Genomic DNA, 13,170 nt, shown 5'->3' with positions numbered 1-13,170 from the left:
GTGACATCATGTGACCTTTGACCCCGAATCCCAGAAAATCATGCCACTAGACCCTGTACCTGATGACATCATAATAATTGACAACACTGAAGCCGTGTATACCGCAAAGAGAAAAAGTATTGTTACATCACAGTGAGATGCACTAAAAAAGAGATAAAAAAAATGTTGGTCAGGCCCATAATTTATAGGGACAATTTTTTTCATATGAACTGCGCTGTTGGCTTGGTTTACTCTTTTTCATTGTTAATGCGTTTTGACTCATTGTTGCTTGGAAGAAGCTACCAACCTGTGAAGGCCAAATTCGCAATAATAGACACATTTTTTTAAACTTAGGTTTTTAAAATTTGCTTAATTTTATCTTGCATTATAAAAAGTGAGCATGAATTTATTTATTTTTAGCTTTATGTATAATCTCTGTGTGGGATCTGCAGCAGGTAAATAAACAGTGTTCATCAAAACACTGTTTACCTTCTGTGCTTGGTACCGCAATTGCCACATCTGAGGTCAGGGGTCACAAAAGCAGAGGTTGGAAGGTGCAAGCCAGGGTTTGCAACTGAGATGCCTAGAGGCCCCTAAATGACGTCCATGTCAAAGATGCTGCTCTACTGCATGACACACTACAATGTTACCACACAACTCATAGTCTCCGCAAATTGGAGGATTGCATGTGGGCTGCTGATAGGTCGCTATCTCATGAATCCTTTGAAAAGCATGAGTGTGGATGAGCCTGCCTTGCATCATTGACACAACGACATGCTCAGTGCTTACGTGATGGAACTGGCTGGGATCCACAACAATAACAAACCTAAACTGATCGCTAAATGGCATCTGATTAGCTAAGCTGTAAAGAGGACTGTGTCACTGAGGACTGCTGGCTGTGCTTCCAGCCTACTCTCAGGCTCCTCTCTCCCTTTGTGTTTGTTTATCACTATGTGTTCTTGGATCTTCACATTATTCAATCACTGGCAGTCACTAGATGAATGATAGAATAGAATAGAAGAGTATTTCTATAGCGCCTAACTACCCGGAGGCCTCGTAGCGCTTATGGAAAAGAAAAGCAGAATCGCGTCAATCTGCGGAGCTAGGGGAGCATTCCAAACAGGTGTGTTTTTAAGAGCTTGCGAAAGGTCAGCAGATTGTTGTTCCCCTGCATAACTTGGGGAAGGGAGTTCCATAACTTAGCAGCAGTAAATGAAAAGGAGCGTCCTCCCCATCTCACCTTCCTTATTTTCTTAATGGTGGCTAGCTGTAAGGAACTGGAACTTAAAGTCCTATGTGGAAGATAAGGTGTTAATAGTGGGTGTAGAATGGGTGGACCGGTCTTCCAAATGGCTTTGTGTGCCAAGCACATAGCCTTGAATTGTATCCTGGCAGCAATTGGTAGCCAGTGTAGCTGTCGGAGTGCTGGCCTTGCTGATTGCCAACGTGGAACCTGCAGGAGCATCAGTGCTGCACAGTTCTGAACTACCTGTAATTTATTTATTGTTGCCTGGGGGGCTCCTAAGTACAGAATATTTCCATAGTCCAGACGGGATAATATAAGAGCTTGGACCATTTTCCTTCTTGCCTCGAAAGGAAGAAGGGGAATAATTTTGCGGAGCATTCTCATCAGTCCATAACAGATTGATGAGAGCGCGGTGGCCTGATACACAAAGTTGAGGGCGCTGTCGAGCCATATGCCAAGGCTCTTTATTTGTGGCTTGGGAGATGGTGCAGGACCTAGGCAGGACGGCCACATGGGGACGGAGACAGTGGGTAATGGATTCCCCAGCAGCATAATTTCTGTTTTGTCCCCATTAAGGCGAAGGTAGGAGTGCTCAATCCATCTGGCCACCGATTCAAGGCAAGGAGCCAGGGCGCTTGATGAACCCTTGTCGTAGTGAAGTGATACCACTAACTGGGTATCGTCTGCATAACTGACGATCTTAATGCCAAATGGGTGGATAATCTCCGCCAATGGCCTCATATAGATATTAAAGAGCGTTGGGCTTAAGGCCGAGCCCTGTGGAACCCCACATCCCAGAGGTAGTCTGGAGTAAACCACATCTCCCTCGAAGACTTGGAAGTAGCGGTCTCTGAGGAAGGATGAGAACCATGCCAGTGCAGCACCTGTCACTCCGACACTCTTGAGTAGGTCGGTCAAGATGGTATGATTGACCGTATCGAACGCTGTACTGAGGTCTAAAAGAATGATGGCAGCCGCTCCCCCCTCGTCCACCAACTTCCTTGTCTCCTCTGTTCTGATCAACAGAGTGGTCTCCGTCCCATGTTGAGGGCGGAAGCTGGTTTGTGTGGCAGTCAGCAGGTTGTTGGATTCTAGATGATTAACCATGATATTATTAATGTGTTTTTCCAACAGTTTGCTCAACCAGGGCAGAAGCGAGATCGAGCGGTAGTTGGATATGTTTAATTGATCCAAACTAGGTTTCTTCAAAAGGGCCCTGACCATCGCGCACTTCCAATGAGAAAGAACTATACTAGTTGTGATTGAGAAGTTCAACACCTCAAGGATCGTTGCAAGGATGGATTCAAGGGCCGCCACGAGATGTTGAGGCGGAGCAGGGTCCAACGGGAAGCCTGAGGACACCTTATCTAACGTAACTGTGTCCAGAAGGTGAAATTGTTCCAGCACAAGGACCGGGCCACTTTCCCCTGTTCCCACTAGTTCAGGTGGATTGCGGGAGAAGGCTGTATAGATATCGTGAATCTTTTGTTGAAAGAACACCGCTAGATTGTTACAGCATGTCAACGCCCCTTCCCTCGATGGAGGTATTAGAGGAGGGGTAATTAATGATTCCGCTATCCGAAAGATCTCTTTAGGAGAGTTAGCGGCAGTTCTGATTTTAATTTCATAAAAATGGGCTTGTGTGATTTTGATTTCAGTTTTGTATAGCCTAATGACCTTCCTATAGGCTTCTTTCCTATGTTGTGTGGAATCCTGTCTCCAGAATCTTTCTAGTTTCCGGCACGATTGTTTTAAGACCTTAAGTTTGGGACAAAACCATGGGGCTGCATTTTTCCTGGTTTTTGTTAGAATAAAGGTTTTGGGAAGAATTCCGTCAAGAGAGTCGTGGATCCAGTTATTAAAGTTATTATTTGCCTCATCAACATTATTTCCCTTTGAAGGTTTTGAGGCCTCTAGGGCCAGCTTCCATTCCGCCAAAGGGAGTCTGGACCATTTCCTACCCCAAGACGCCGTTGGATTCTGAACAGATGGGGCGATCTTCGTAACCCATAATAAAGGAATTAAAAAATGGTCCGACCACGGGAGGGGGATAGGGGTCCCAGAAGTAAGGTTTTCTAGGTTGCTGAAAACTGGGTCCAGGAGGTGACCTTTGTCATGTGTTGAGAGAAAACACTTTTGATGATGATCAATCGCTTAAAGGCTCGATAAAAGGCTATTGGCTACGGGGTTTGATTGATCCTCTAAGTGTATATTGAAGTCCCACAGTGCTGTAAAGTTCGCCATGGCCAATGCGGATTCTGCGGCCAGGTCAATGAGTTTAGGAATGAATTGTTTTAAAGCTTCTGGAGGACGATAAATCAATAAACCGGAGAAGGTGTCGGTGGGCGTGAATTCAATCGAGAAGGCCATGCTTTCACAGTCATCAAGTGAAGATGGTAGGGATCGACGCTTGTATATGTCCTTGTAAATAATTGCTAGGCCTCCGCCTCTACCTGAAACACGATCAGTTCTACATATTCCATATCCCAAGGGAAGGGCTTGAATAATGTCGGGGTCATTCCCAGTCTGTAACCATGTCTCAGTTAAAAACAAGGCATCCAGTTTGTGTTCCTCAACTAGTAATGCTATTTCAGTGCAATGTTTTGGCAGAGACCTGCAATTCAGGAGAGCCATATTTCGTGGTGTGGTGGCCGAAATATCTTGGTCTAAGTGGTCTGATGGCTTGTAATGCCGATGACAGTGATAGCAATAGAAAGGGAGCTTAGCAGGGTTTAAAGTGTGACGACACTCCACTTCACTTTCTGGTCTCAGTTCATGTAGACTAAGTGAGCTGTACATTATGGGGATTCCAGAGCAGGGACCAGGGTTTATGGCCCCTGGACCCGGCCGGGCGCGGCCGGGCGCAGACGTGCTTGCCTTTGGCGCGCCATCGGCGCGTCCGCTGCGCGTTAGCGTCATTACCCAGATGTAGGTTACGATACCAGGAAAGCTGGAGCGTCAACCTCCCAAAATGGCGGCCCGAAAATAGCCCAACCAGGAAGTGCCTAGCGCTGCAATCTCCCTCCACTCAAGCAGCACAGCAGCTGTGGTGGACCGGGGAGTCAGCGAGCAAGTATATGTCAGGTATTCCCAGTTTAAAATCAGTTGCAAACAGTGCGTAAAATAAACATTGGCTATCACAGTTTCAAATCACGTTTGGCGCTAGCGCAGCAAGACAGGCAATGTCTCCCTTCTTAACCTCTGATGCTGATTTAAATAACATAACATATGCATTTGTAAAGCGCTTATTCACCCAGAAGGGTATCTTGGTGCTGAATAACAGAAGTTTATTGTAACCCAGTAGTACTCATTTTATCGACCTCAGATGAATGAAAGGCTGAGTGGATCAGCCGGTTTTGAACATGGGGCCATGAGATCAAACGCAGGCCCTTACAGTGGATGCATTAGTCCACTGAGCCACCAGACCCATCCGAAAATAGGTGCATTGTAATTGTAATTGCATTTATATAGTGCTTACTGCCCCTGACGAGGCGCCAAAGCCCTTTTTTGACGAGCAGCACGCTACTCTGGAACCCAAAAAGGATTCGTGGTGAATTAATACAGTGAAATATGAATTTTATTTGAGCGGTGGATATGTTAGTCCGTTATTTGCATTGAAAAGGATAGTGGAGGGACAAAAGGAGGAACGGTTTGCATTTATATAGCGCTTTCTACCCCTGATGAGGTGTTGAAGCGCTTTTCTGCAAGAATTCGATTAATTTGTAAACAAAGAAGTGTCAGGGCTCTCCTCAAGAGGCAGCTTGTACCAGCCAATTTCTCTTGTTAGCGCCACCTAAAACAGAACCAACTACTAACCAGGAAAGAGGGAAGAGGATGTGGAGTTAAGGCCAGAGCTGCAGAATTAAATGCTGGGAGACCAGGTTCGAGCGTCTGCATAGGCTCAAATCCTGTGATTCTGGGCAAATCTCTGAATTTCCCCATGCCAATAAAACCAAATGTGACCGTTTGTAATGTAACTGATGCTCATATATCATCTTCCGTCACATTTACGTTACATAAAACTGCAAAAAAAGTCTGCCACGTGATAGTGATCCGCACGTGCAACTCAGGCATTGCAGTGCAGATTTTGTGTACACCTTGGCTAGGCAGTCTCCTCTGCTCTCAATCATATTCCCAAAGCCAGCCAAAAACTACCGAAATCTAACACAAAAGCGTCACCCCCAAGGATGGAGGGAATACAGCGTTGTGATGCAGCCATTAATGTAGCTTATTGGCTGAACCAGCACAGGGCAGTGGTGCAGAAAGGGCCACCCTTCTCCTGTTGACCGCCTCGCCTGTGTGAGCCTGACAGCAGAGCTGTGCTCCCCTTCTACTGCACATGTGTGATCTTGTCAAGGCAGGTGGGAAGCAGAAATGTAGCCGGTCTAGAAAGTTACTCTTCGGATTAAGTTTAAACATTGACAAAACGTGTGAATCACAGCAGCACTTGCTGCAGTTGGGGATGATGAAATGTTACGGCCAGAGCTGCTGACTTCGGAACTGGAAGTCTGAAAAGCGCTGGTGCTTAGGATTAAGTGCCACGGCTGAGCGCCGGAAAGCACCGGCTCAAATTAGGCACTGCAAGGGTGGCGTACATAGGAGGCTACGTCAAAATTATGACAAGGTAAATCCTGGTCTTAGGTTAGTGAAAGTAGCAGAAATGCATTATATCTCATCGTTTTTGCTTTTTCCATGTGTGCTGCCTTGTGCTAAGGTTTGTTTATATACAGGAAGGTCACCCCTTCCTGCACATGAACAAACCTTTAAACAAAATGCCATTTTGTCACATTCATGTGTGCTGCATGTAGCAGCACACGTGACAGTGACAGAATGGCACTTTAGGATTATTTATGTGGAGGAAGGGACACCTTCCCACACATAAACCCTCCCCTGCACACAGACACCCTTGCACTATGGTGCAAGGGTGCCTCCGTTGTCGCTAAGTTGCTCAACTTAGCGCCATCGCAGGGGGAAACGCTAGGCTGCACCACATGCTTGCTAATAAGGTGCAGCCTTGCTTTTCAGAAGTGGCGGAGAGGAAGGTAGTCTAACAACAGTCCGCACTATGTAGGAGTGGTGGGGTGTGTCCAGTTGTTTAAGGGAAGGGTGGGCGGTGGTTGCAGTGTGGGTGCAATGTCTGACTCAGCTGGGCCAGGGGAGTCCATTGATCTTAATGCAATTTTGCTGAAAGTACATGTAATACCCCAGAGTACAATGAAGCAAAAGATGCCCAGGCTAAGTGTGCATCATTGACATAATTTCAAATACAATTATTCTACGTAACATGTGAGCAGTTTAGAAATCAAACCATAAGATGTGGTACATCCATCATATTTAAGATGTTTGGTAAATAAACATTGAATCAATCAGGCACTTTCAATATCCGTTAAGAGACTGTTCCAAGTAGTATGCAAATGAGGTCTAGGATTGTCAGTCTGCCTTGCGTCATTGAATGATGTGATCATTGTGCAGTGTTAAGGACAAGATTTGATAGTGCCTTATGAGTCCTGACTGTGTGAGAATTAATTTGTTCCTCACAAATGATTCTTTGAGGCATGAACATGAGGCATAAAAAGCGGTCAACAAAAAGTGTTTCCACAGACGATCAGTGACTGTACACTATGTACAAGTCAGGATTTGAGTAAAAATGTGATGTATTATGGAGTTAACAATTTACCCAATACTCCGGATATTGGTTTCCTGGTAGGGGGTATGTATCATACATCATCAGCCCATGTGTAGGTCACCCTTCTAGTACTACATGGCATGGTACATGTCAGTCAACATAAGTAGTGGCAATTATTAGATGTGGCACCATTGAGCACATCTCTGCTTCTTAAAAAGGCAGTTGCAATGCCAGTGCATAACTCTGTAAAGGTGTAAAATGGACGTACATGCATGTCAAGACGTTTACAAAATATAAATTGCTAATCAACATGCTGTGGCACTATCTGATCAAAGTATTTTCAGCTCATGAATCACATACCTACATGTATGTCACCTGGTTAGCCACATAACATGCATTTTGTGAAAACTGAACTGAGACTATGATGTATGTTTACTGGTTTGTCATGGCTCTGAGTGTTGTTATCAATTGTTTTCATTACAACCTAAGATTTTCATTGAATCATGAGGTTTAGCTGGTAGCACAGTATGTGATGCATTACCTATGCAGTGTGGTGTTGCTGTGTAAGGCCCACACAGTGATCAGATGGATGGCCCATGTGCTAGAGTCAGAATCTCAAATGTGTGCATGCATTGTCTATCTACATTTGAAAGTTATGTTCACATTGACTGACACATTTGTACTTCTTTTCCAAAAGATAACATGACTGCTGAGGAGGAACGCAATTTTCGGATTAGGAACACAAGGTGCTGACACATCTGTGAGGTGGCAAAGGGCTTCCACTTGATGTCTCGCCTATATGAGAAGCAAAAGGCAGGCAAAACATAGATTGCAAATGTACCAGGCAAAGAATCCAAATGTAAATGTATAGGTGTCCTCCAAGGACAAGGGCAATGGAGGCGGTGATGCTTCATAGGCTGGACCGTGTCAGGCACCAAAACCAGCCCCTGGCCCCGGACCGGCTGCACCCTTAAGTGCTGGACAGTCATGCGTCCAGGGGATGTCCACACAAAATGTGATTTAAGCAGAAAATATGTGGCCTAGAACTTCAGATGACTACAATGTTGCAGGAGATGGTCTAGCTGCAGCAGTGTGGTGACACTATCATGGTACAATTGTAGTGGCCATTTTGTATATCTGTTTATTGGTTCTGTTACTATCACTTTATCATATTTAGGCTTAGTCATAGTGTAGGTGTAGTGTAGTTATATTAGTTAGTGTTAGGTAGGGTAGTTAGTTTTTTAACATGTACATAGGTTTGAATTTTAATAAGATTGTCTTTTTTCTATACTTGGGTGGGTGATGTTCTGTTTTAATACTTTTTCATAGAAACAAAAAATATATATATTATATGTGTTTTGCTACTTTTTATCTTAGTTTATGTATAGAATAAGTATGTGTATGGTCATTGTGCATTGATGTGTTAAGGGGGGGTGGGGGCTGATCTTCTAGTTGTCTAACGTGATACATGTTTAGCTTAGGATAAGTTATGTAGGTTAGTCATAGTTAGGATTGATAGGTTTTTAGATAGAGGTTTGGCTTTTAAGATTAGTTAGGATAAGTTATTTAGTTAGATTCATAGAGACATTTATTACATTTTTTATTTTTAATACATGTTAGACGTTTTCAAAGTTTGATCTTGTTGCTTGATGGTCATCATTTCATTATTTTAATGTTTGAGTCATTAGGCTCATGGAATGTAATCTGGTTTTTGTGTTTGAGTGATCAGGCGTAGCAAAATGTAGCATGTAGAACCTTCATGTTATTGTGTTTTGGACATGGTATTTTTAACACTTGACAGTTTTGTGCAGACACTCTTGTGGCTTGACATACATATGACTATGGTTTTTCAAATGGCTATGCAGAAAACACTTGTATGTCTATGTAACAAGACTCTGTGTCAACTGTCTTTAGCGATGATTTTTTGGGTACATAGGTGTTGTTTCTTACACAGATGGACAGGACGTACACTCTACACATTGTCACTTTAGGTGTTGTTAGAGCTATTTCATGTTCCTGGACAACTAGTTGTTGTGTTACAAGTAGGAAATTCATACCATTGCACACCACAGTGTCTGTACACAGGACAAGTTGAATGGCATTGATGGTGTTTGAAGTACACAGGTACAACTTTGCGCACATCTTGGTTACTGGTATGACTATTTTCACTTGTTTTGGACATGTTGATGAGTTTGCACAGTATCATTTATGTTTTTATATTGCAATATTTGTACATGGATTGCAATATTAACATTGTAATACTTACCAGACACAGATCGAGTCCTCACCCTCTCTTTCACGGGTGCTCAGATTTATTTATACAACACAATTATAATGACATGGGGAAATTGGTCAAACATAACACAAGGGGACATTGCTCTTGTCACACAGGTTGGTATGCTGCACTCATGAATACATGGGTGTGAGGAGTGAAAAAAAGAAGTTATCAAAAGTTTTTTGTGAGGTAGACATTGTTATTGGCACAATGTTTTGAACTTCACAAATGGGGACAAACATGATGGAGGGGCACAGGTGTAACCTGTATGGAGAGGAGATTGTCTCTTGCTGATAAGTGGCAACACTGGAGATACAGTTCTCTTTGTAAACAACACCTGTGACAATGTGTGATGTCAGTATCCTGTCTTGCACATAAATTGGGTTGCTGTTAAGTCGTCAGAAGAGTCTGCTTGTTGTTCAGTGGGATCGATATTTGCAGGCTGTGCGTGAGGAGTATGTCCAACAGCAGGGGCAGAGGAGGTTTGAGGTACAGCATTTCCCTGTGACAAGATGTTGGGCATTAGCGCATTGATAAATATTTGCTGGTTTTTGATGACAGCCAATACATCTTTGTGATAGCCAGACATTATTGCGAGGTAAGTGTCATGCTTTTGCTGCATGTCACGTAGGATTTCATAAATATTTTAAACATTTTTTGCTACTTTCCTGCTGCCACTTTGTGTTGGCATTTGTTAATGCCTCAGACTCATTACACCAGATATGTTAGCTAACGATTGTACAAGGCCAGGGGATGGAATGTTGACGGATTGTTCCTGATCCAGGTTGACAGGTTCAGAGTTCAGGCTCTTGAGAATGGCCTGCAGTGTACCGCCCACACTGTCCACAGCCACAAGCACGTTTCTGAGAAGGTCACGCTGTAGTCCAACAGCTGTTCTTTGGAACTGTAGCTGAGTATCCTCAAAGTCAGTGGGTGGATGTGTTGTGACCGATGCAGTGTTGGAACTTGTTTGTATTTCTTCAGGAGCAGCAACAACATTGGTGTCACTCTCTGGAGGCAGAGAATCTGACTGTATGGTATACAGTATGCCATCAAGAGTGTCACCATATGTTGCAAATCATGTGTGTCATGTTCTGAGGTAGTAGGTGCATCTGCTGTAAAAAGATGGAAATGTGTTACTAGTGCTTGCATGTTTCATCTTTGAAATGTTTTAACCAAAGCATCACATGTGTTGTTTCAAAGATGATCTCTGTATTACAGTCAAATAATCTATGTTGTGATGCAGTCCGAGGATCAAGACATATAACCCCTTGCATCATCATTGCACCACTTATTGTTACACCAGTGGTGCAGTGTAGTGTTATTTATTTTTCATGACCCGTGGAGATTCATTGCCTTACTAGTGTTTATCTTGATGCTATGTACACTTTTATGCCAACACTGTGAAGGCTCTTTTAAATTAGTCGGTGATTGCAGTGTGTTGTCCTCCTTTGCAGCACCCCATACAGCAACCCTTCTGTATTTTGGCATGCAACATATTTACGACATTATGGTGCAAGAAACAATTTTATGCTTCACAGGCACTGAGGCTTTTCTTTTATGGGCACCTTGTACCACCAGTGCATCAATTTTCATCATGTTAACAGTGACTCACAGACAGACCAATTGGCTTGTTGAAAACCCCCTGATTGGAAGAGATGTGACACAGTGGCCAGGGTGCCTGACTCCGGGCCATAGGGTTCACGGTTCGATCCCCAGCACCAGTGGCAGGTTAGCCCAGCACCATGTGACCCTGGGCAATAACTCGCTTAATCTTACCGACTGCCCCCAGTGCTGGCACGCCTTTCTGGAGGTATCTGTGCGCTTTACAAATACTGGTATTAGTGTAAATATGTAGGCACGTTGCCAAAACAGGCACCCTCACACCATGATGCTGGGATGCCTAGTGGGTAGAATGTCCCCAACAGATTATATGTCCCCAACAGATTGTTCATGTGCATAAAGGTGCCCCTTCATGCACATGAACAATCTGCTGGGGTGAAATAATCTTCTGATGCATGCTGTGGAATGCATTAGGCATTTGCTTGGCAGAAATTTGCTGGGCACATAGTACATTCCTACTTGTTCCTCCTAACTAGCCCAGCCATAGGGTGGCATAGCACTCAGATGCATTTTATGATTTATGATTGCTCATTCATCTTTACATGCATCAGTGGACATGGGTGGTGCATGAACATACCCGCAGCAACACACGTCCCACCACTGACACTCTGAGTGAGAGTGGGTATATGAGGCGTTCTTTGGGCTGTGACGGGTTCTATGAATGTCATTTGAGATGTCATCAGTGATATCATTTACCATGTCATGAGTGATGTAATATATGAGGTCATAAGCAGTGCATTGCAGGAGCCAAAGTCATAGTTAGCTCAGGTAACTATAACTGCTGAATTTCCATGGTTTTGCACAAGTGAAATCTGAGGTTACTATAACCTTATTTTTTTCAGGTAATTCCAATGGTTTTTAAAGTTCTATTTCCTGCTGAAAATGCTGCTCCCTGAGTGCAAGAACAATGCTTTCATCTCTTTCCCAGCCAGCATGACAGGAGGGTAGGGAAAGAGATGAAAACTCCACTTTCCGCAAGCTGGAGCAATTTAATAGCAGGTAGTCCCCAGGGCCATATATGGCTTCAGGAGGGAGGCCACCTCCTTTGTTCTAAACAGGCTAGCTGTGGGAAGGTGGTGGCCCCCAGGTCGGTATATATAGCCCAGGAGGGGAGCCGCATGGCCCCCTCATGTTTACATTTTAGATTTGGCCCCCCATTTATTTTATTAAGTATGAATGACCCCAGGACATGGCCCACCCGGGGGTTTCATTAAAAACAAGCACAGGAGGCGGGGTTGTTTTTTAATTAAATTTTGCCACGGATTTGCGACTCCATCGCAGCAACATTTGACCCGGTGGGATCCTAGAGCTAGGGGATCAGGGCATTCCTACCCTTCCCCCTTTTTTAGTTTTTTACGTTTTTTTCTGGGACTCGGCTGACGTGAGTACCAAAATGGCTACTTACACATCCTGGTTGAAGTGTTGGTAGCCAATCAAGTATCAGCATGAGATCGCAAGGGTTCGCAGAGCCTTTGCGTCCCTATATATTCAAATTTGGATTTCTTTTAATGACTCTAAAAGTACTGGACGGACTTACACCAAATAACAAAAATCACTCTTTCTGGACAAAGAGGTAGCTTTCTGCCAAATTTGGTGTAATTCAATTCCACGGTTCTGACTGTAGTCTTGTCTAAAATTCCTCTGGGAATTAACATGGGAAACTCACTTTTTAGACCCCCACTTTTTCTCGGCCCCACTTGACGAATCACCCCGAACTTTTTATGCTCAACTAGGATAGCAGCACACTTTTTTGTGAAGTTTCATGAAGATTCATCAAACGGCACCAAAGATATAGACAAGTCCAAAAACGTTTTTCCTATGGTAACTTGGTCCTAACTGTAATATATATATATATATACTGAAATCTGAAACCTTGGCAGCCATAATATATATATATATATATATATAAGTATATATTCATTGAAAAAACCATAGGTTTCACACACTTTATAGTTAGGAATTAGCATTTAAAAAACTATGCAAATTCATTGAAAAAACCATAGGTTTCACACGTTATAGTTAGCTGAACATTTCTCTCATACAAAACCTTTGAAATTCCTCAGCTAACTATAACTTGCGCGCCCGCAATGCACTGCTGATGACGTCACATATTACATCACTCATGACATGGTCAGTGACATCACTCATGACATCACTGATGACATCTCAAATGACATCCCTGATGACATCACTGATGACATCATCCAGTGAATGTGTCTTTCTGAAAAATATTTTTTTTTATATATGTATATCTAAAGGTCGCTGGAAGAATAAATGGGTAAATAAGTGTCTAAATGGATGTTTTTTTTGTAAAATTGATTGTATAACTGACTTATTAAGTATATCTTAGTAAATAGGTGTACTAGCAAGTAATCTTTAAATATTTAAATATCTGTATCAGTGTCTCACTTTGTATATAAG

This window comes from Lissotriton helveticus, chromosome 6 (genome assembly GCF_964261635.1).
Source record: "Lissotriton helveticus chromosome 6, aLisHel1.1, whole genome shotgun sequence".
Taxonomy (NCBI): domain Eukaryota; kingdom Metazoa; phylum Chordata; class Amphibia; order Caudata; family Salamandridae; genus Lissotriton; species Lissotriton helveticus.
This window is presented reverse-complemented; position numbering follows the sequence as displayed.